The sequence below is a fragment of the Pseudophryne corroboree genome, chromosome 2 (genome assembly GCF_028390025.1).
Source record: "Pseudophryne corroboree isolate aPseCor3 chromosome 2, aPseCor3.hap2, whole genome shotgun sequence".
Classification (NCBI taxonomy): Eukaryota; Metazoa; Chordata; class Amphibia; order Anura; family Myobatrachidae; genus Pseudophryne; species Pseudophryne corroboree.
Window position 1 is genome coordinate 1,008,015,744 of NC_086445.1, and position 6,853 is coordinate 1,008,022,596.

A 6,853-nucleotide genomic window follows, 5' to 3' on the forward strand; every position below is an offset into this window, starting at 1 on the left:
CCTGTACAAAAGAATACTTTGAGAATAAGCATTCATAAATTCTAGACGTGTCATAGGAGATATTGGGGTCCATTTATTATTTGCAGTGCCATCTGGGCGTAATATTAGCGCCAAGGATCGCATTGCAGAATGTGATCACATCGGGTGTATGTATCATCCAGCACAGGCAGGGACAAGAGCCCATCTCTGGATGCATCAAGTGTGGTGTCGGGGCTGCTACATATGCGCGGTCATGATGACTACCATGCACAGCGGTTATTTCTGGTGGAGGGCTCCTGGGAACCCTGCCGGAACTACAGCCCCGATCTGTAGCTACAACGGGCTACCGGTATCATAAGATGGCTGTAGCTGCGAGGGACAATATTGAGAATACTTTGCATTACGAATATTGATACATCTGGCAGCATCGCATCCCTATAGAAACCTATGGGGCATGCGGCTGCCAGAGGGAATGGAGTATCTGCTGCGATCCCTCCTTCATATATTCTGGTGATTCTTAATATTTGCGGTCAACCCCCAAAAACGATTTTTATTTTTATTTTTTTTTAAATATCCATATATATTTGTTGATAAATGAGCCACAGCGTCTGGGAATCAAACAGGAATATCAATGACCGCAGTTTCAATATGGATCCAATGGGCAAACAATCAAAATGCGACCCAGCCCCCCGCACCCCACTCACTGGATATCTAAAAATGTATACTACCTCTCAGGTTTTCAGAAGCATAGTGGTGCACCAAAAAAGGGGACGTACCTTGTGGTAAGAGGCGTGTCCTCAAAGGACAAGACTACCTTACATCCCAGTTTTGCATCCTGCAACTCCACATATTGGCCACCACAGAAAAAAAAACACATTGGCCCGATTGGAAAAAGAAAACACATTGGTCCTGGAAGGAAAACATAAAATACATTGGCCCCCAGAGGAAAAACAAACAAACACACTGGCCCCACAGGAAAAAAATACCCCAAACACGCTGACCCCCATAGTAACAAAATAAAACACACTAGCCTCCACAGTAAAAATGTAAAACACAATGGCACCCACAGGAAAAAAATAAATGCATTGGCCCCCACAGTAAATAAAAAGAAAACACACATTTGTTGCCCCAGCCCTCCGCAGAAGACTTATCTGACCTGTTGGTTACACTGCAGAGAAAAGCTCCCAGTCCCTCCCTCGCCCTCATGTACTAACTATGGGCCTAATTCTGAGTTGATCGCAGCAGCAAATTTGTTAGCAGTTGGGCAAGACCATGGCCCTCATTCCGAGTTGATCGCTCGCAAGGCGATTTTAGCAGAGTTACACACGCTAAGCCGCCGCCTACTGGGAGTGAATCTTAGCTTCTTAAAATTGCGACCGATGTATTCGCAATATTGCGATTACAAACTACTTAGCAGTTTCAGAGTAGCTTCAGACTTACTCGGCATCTGCGATCAGTTCAGTGCTTGTCGTTCCTGGTTTGACGTCATAAACACACCCAGCGTTCGCCCAGACACTCCTCCGTTTCTCCGGCCACTCCTGCGTTTTTTCCGGAAACGGTAGCGTTTTTAACCACACGCCCATGAAACGCCGTGTTTCCGCCCAGTAACACCCATTTCCTGTCAATCACATTACGATCGCCGGAGCGAAGAAAAAGCCGTGAGTAAAAATACTATCTTCATTGTTAAATTACTTGGCGCAGTCGCAGTGCGAATAATGCGCATGCGTACTAAGCGGAATTTCACTGCGATGCGATGAAATATACCGAGCGAACGACTCGGAATGAGGGCCCATGTGCACTGCAGGGGGGACAGATGTAACATGTGCAGAGAGAGTTAGATTTGGGTGGGGTGTATTCAAACTGAAATCTACATTGCAGTGTAAAAATAAAGCAGCCAGTATTTACCCTGCACAGAAACTGTCACGCCTAGCAAAGTTTGAGGATCCGGCAGCTGAGACTTGCCCGATGAGGTAGATGGCTGTGGGTGAACAAGATGAGGGGGTTGGATATAGTTCCTTCACATGGGACATGGAGCAATGAAGAACGTAGGTGGGGTTGAAAGTCAATGAATAGTATTTATTATGTACAGGGCTGAGGTAGAGAACTGTGGCTGGAGCACGATGGTTAAAGAATGTAGTTGCGGGTAAAGAACTGCAGGTTGTGGCTTGAAAGACGAGGTTGTGAATAATGAACTGCGGAACTGTGGATGGTGGTTAAAAGACGTGGCTGGAGACAAGGACTGTGGACTGTGGTTTGGAGGATGAGATTGAAGATAACAATCTGCAGGTTGTGGTCGGTGGTACAAAGACGTGGCTGGTGAAGCAGATCTGTGGAGTGTGGCTTGAAAGACGAGGCAGAAGACCCGAGGCCGACTGTGCCCAAAGAGTCTTACTGAACCGGGTTTTCCAGGAGCGCTTCCACAAGCAGTAGCAGGTTAGGAACGGCAGGACTGTAGCAGCAACAGAGAACCGACCAAGCAGGAGCAGGAGTAACCAGAATACGACAAGGATCCTGGGAGCACAGGCTAAAGCACCTACAACAGGATTGTAACTTGAAGCACTGGCATCCCTGTCCTAAACCAGCCCCCTTTTATAGGGAGAGCTTCCCCTGGATTGGCTGGAAGAAACAGGAAACAGGAACTATGCTTAAAACTTGGTCTCCAACATGGCGGCGCCCAGTAATGCAGACCTTTCTGCAAAGCCACGTTGCTCACTGCCTCTGGTCCCCTAGCAACGGCTCAGCAAGAGCGACCCGCTGTAGCGGCGTCCCGCTGCCACGAGCGGACCCCCTCACCGCCGCCACTGCTGCCCACGGACCCGGCGCAGCAGCCCACCTCCGCCGCACACCGCCAGAGAAGCCAGCCCCGCGACCCCAGCATACCGGTAAGACTCCGGACGCTGACAGAAACAAAATAACCTAACTAAATCTAACTCTCTCTGCAAATGTTATATCTACCCCCCCCCCCCCCTCCCTGCAGTGCACATGGGGGGTAATTCTGAGTTGATCGCAGCAGGATTTTTGTTAGCAGTTGGGCAAAACCATGGCCCTCATTCCGAGTTGTTCGCTCGTTCTTTTCCTTCGCATCGGTGCGATTTTCCGCTAACTGCGCATGCGCAATGTTCGCACTGCGGCTGCGCCAAGTAAATTTGCTAAGAAGTTTGGTATGTTACTCACGGCATTACGAGGTTTTTTTTTCTGCGTTCTGCTGATCGTAGTGTGATTGACAGGAAGTGGGTGTTTCTGGGCGGAAACAGGCCGTTTTATGGGAGTGTGTGAAAAAACGCTACAGTTTCTGGGAAAAACGCGGGAGTGGCTGGAGAAACGGGGGAGTGTCTGGGCAAACGCTGGGTGTGTTTGTGACGTCAAACCAGGAACGACAAGCACTGAACTGATCGCACTGGAAGAGTAAGTCTCGAGCTACTCAGAAACTGCAAAGAAAAATCTTTTTGCAATATTGCGAATACTTTGTTCGCAATTCTGCTAAGCTAAGATTCACTCCCAGAGGGCGGCGGCTTAGCGTGTGCACTGCTGCGAAAAGCGGCTAGCGAGCGAACAACTCAGAATGAGGGCCCATGTGCACTGCAAGGTAGGCAGATATAGCATGTGCAGACAGAATTAGATTTGGGTGTGGTGTGTTCAATCTGCAATCTAAATTGCAGTGTAAAAATAAAGCAGGCAGTATTTACCCTGCACAGAAACAAAATAACCCACCCAAATCTAACTCTCTCTGCACATGTTATATCTGCCTCCCCTGCAGTGCACATGGTTTTGCCCAACTGCTAAAAAATTTCCTGCTGCGATCAACTTGGAATTACCCCCATGGTTTTGCCCAACTGCTAACAAAAATCCTGCTGCGATCAACTCAGAATTACCCCCATGGTTTTGCCCAATTGCTAACAAACTTGCTGCTGCGATCAACTCAGAATTACCTCCTATGTAAAACCCTATGAAATTACAAACAATAGTAATCCACTATGATTTCAGCTACCATCATTACTCCGGATTCATATGGGTCTATTTATTAATGATTCATAATCCTTTTAGCGCTCTTTAAAGGGGTTATGAGCTCTGCTCTGTATTGAACAAAGGCCCTCATTCCGAGTTGTTCACTCGCAAGCTGCTTTTAGCAGCTTTGCACACGCTAAGCCGCCGCCTACTGGGAGTGAATCTTAGTTTATCAAAATTGCGAACGAAAGATTAGCAAAATTGCGAATAGACACTTCTTAGCAGTTTCTGAGTAGCTCCACACTTACTCGGCAACTGCGATCAGTTCAGTCAGTTTCGTTTCTGGTTTGACGTCACAAACACTCCCAGCGTTCGGCCAGACACTCCTCCGTTTCTCCAGCCACTCCCGCGTTTTTCCCAGAAACTGTAGCGTTTTTTCGCACACCCCCATAAAACGGCCAGTTTCCGCCCAGAAACACCCACTTCCTGTCAATCACATTACGATCACCAGAACGAAGAAAAAACCTCGTAATGCCGTGAGTAACATTCCTAACTGCATAGCAAATTTACTTGGCGCAGTCGCACTGCGGATATTGCGCATGCGCATTAGCGACTAATCGCTCCGTTGCGAGAAAAAATAAGATTTTACTTACCGATAAATCTATTTCTCGTAGTCCGTAGTGGATGCTGGGACTCCGTCAGGACCATGGGGAATAGCGGCTCCGCAGGAGACAGGGCACAAAATTTAAAAGTTTGACCACTAGGTGGTGTGTACTGGCTCCTCCCCCTATGACCCTCCTCCAAGCCTCAGTTAGGATACTGTGCCCGGACGAGCGTACACAATAAGGAAGGATTTTGAATCCCGGGTAAGACTCATACCAGCCACACCAATCACACCGTACAACTTGTGATCTGAACCCAGTTAACAGTATGACAAACGTAGGAGCCTCTGAACAGACGGCTCACAACAATAACAACCCGATTTTTTTGTAACAATAACTATGTACAAGTATTGCAGACAATCCGCACTTGGGATGGGCGCCCAGCATCCACTACGGACTACGAGAAATAGATTTATCGGTAAGTAAAATCTTATTTTCTCTGACGTCCTAGTGGATGCTGGGACTCCGTCAGGACCATGGGGATTATACCAAAGCTCCCAAACGGGCGGGAGAGTGCGGATGACTCTGCAGCACCGAATGAGAGAACTCCAGGTCCTCCTTAGCCAGGGTATCAAATTTGTAGAATTTTACAAACGTGTTCTCCCCTGACCACGTAGCTGCTCGGCAGAGTTGTAATGCCGAGACCCCTCGGGCAGCCGCCCAAGATGAGCCCACCTTCCTTGTGGAATGGGCCTTGACAGATTTAGGCTGTGGCAGGCCTGCCACAGAATGTGCAAGTTGAATTGTGCTACAAATCCAACGAGCAATCGTCTGCTTAGAAGCAGGAGCACCCAGCTTGTTGGGTGCATACAGTATAAACAGCGAGTCAGATTTTCTGACTCCAGCCGTCCTTGAAATATATATTTTCAATGCTCTGACAACGTCCAGCAACTTGGAATCCTCCAAATCGCTAGTAGCCGCAGGCACCACAATAGGCTGGTTCAGGTGAAACGCTGAAACCACCTTAGGCAGAAAGTGAGGACGCGTCCGCAGTTCTGCCCTGTCCGAATGGAAAATCAGATATGGGCTTTTATACGATAAAGCCGCCAATTCTGACACTCTCCTGGCTGAAGCCAGGGCCAGTAGCATGGTTACTTTCCATGTAAGATATTTCAAATCCACCGATTTGAGTGGCTCAAACCAATGGGATTTGAGAAAATCCAAAACTACATTAAGATCCCACGGTGCCACTGGGGGCACAACCGGGGGCTGTATATGTAGTACTCCTTTTACAAAAGTCTGGACTTCAGGAACTGAAGCCAATTCTTTCTGGAAGAAAATCGACAGGGCCGAAATTTGAACCTTAATGGACCCTAATTTGAGGCCCATAGACAATCCTGTTTGCAGGAAATGTAGGAATCGACCCAGTTGAAATTCCTCCGTCGGGGCCTTCCTGTCCTCACACCACGCAACATATTTTCTCCAAATGCGGTGATAATGTTGTGCAGTCACCTCCTTCCTGGCTTTTACCAGGGTAGGGATGACCTCTTCCGGAATGCCTTTTTCCCTTAGGATTCGGCGTTCAACCGCCATGCCGTCAAACGCAGCCGCGGTAAGTCTTGGAATAGACACGGTCCCTGCTGAAGCAGGTCCCGTCTTATAGGTAGAGGCCACGGATCTTCCGTGAGCATCTCCTGAAGTTCCGGGTACCAAGTTCTTCTTGGCCAATCCGGAGCCACGAGTATCGTTCTTACTCCCCTTTGCCGTATAATTCTCAGTACTTTTGGTATGAGAGGCAGAGGAGGAAACACATACACTGACTGGTACACCCATGGTGTTACCAGAGCGTCTACAGCTATTGCCTGAGGGTCTCTTGACCTGGCGCAATACCGGTCCAGTTTTTTGTTGAGGCGGGACGCCATCATGTCCACCATTGGTCTTTCCCAATGGACCACAATCATGTGGAAGACTTCTAGATGAAGTCCCCACTCTCCCGGGTGCAGATCGTGTCTGCTGAGGAAGTCTGCTTCCCAGTTGTCCACTCCCGGGATGAACACAGCTGACAGTGCTAACACATGATTTTCTGCCCAGCGGAGAATCCTTGCAGCTTCTGCCATTGCCCTCCTGCTTCTTGTGCCGCCCTGTTTGTTTACGTGGGCGACTGCCGTGATGTTGTCCGACTGAATCAACACCGGCTGACCCTGAAGCAGAGGTTTTGCCAGGCTTAGAGCATTGTAGATTGCTCTTAGCTCCAGTATATTTATGTGAAGAGACGTCTCCAGGCTTGACCACACGCCCTGGAAGTTTCTTCCCTGTGTGACCGCTCC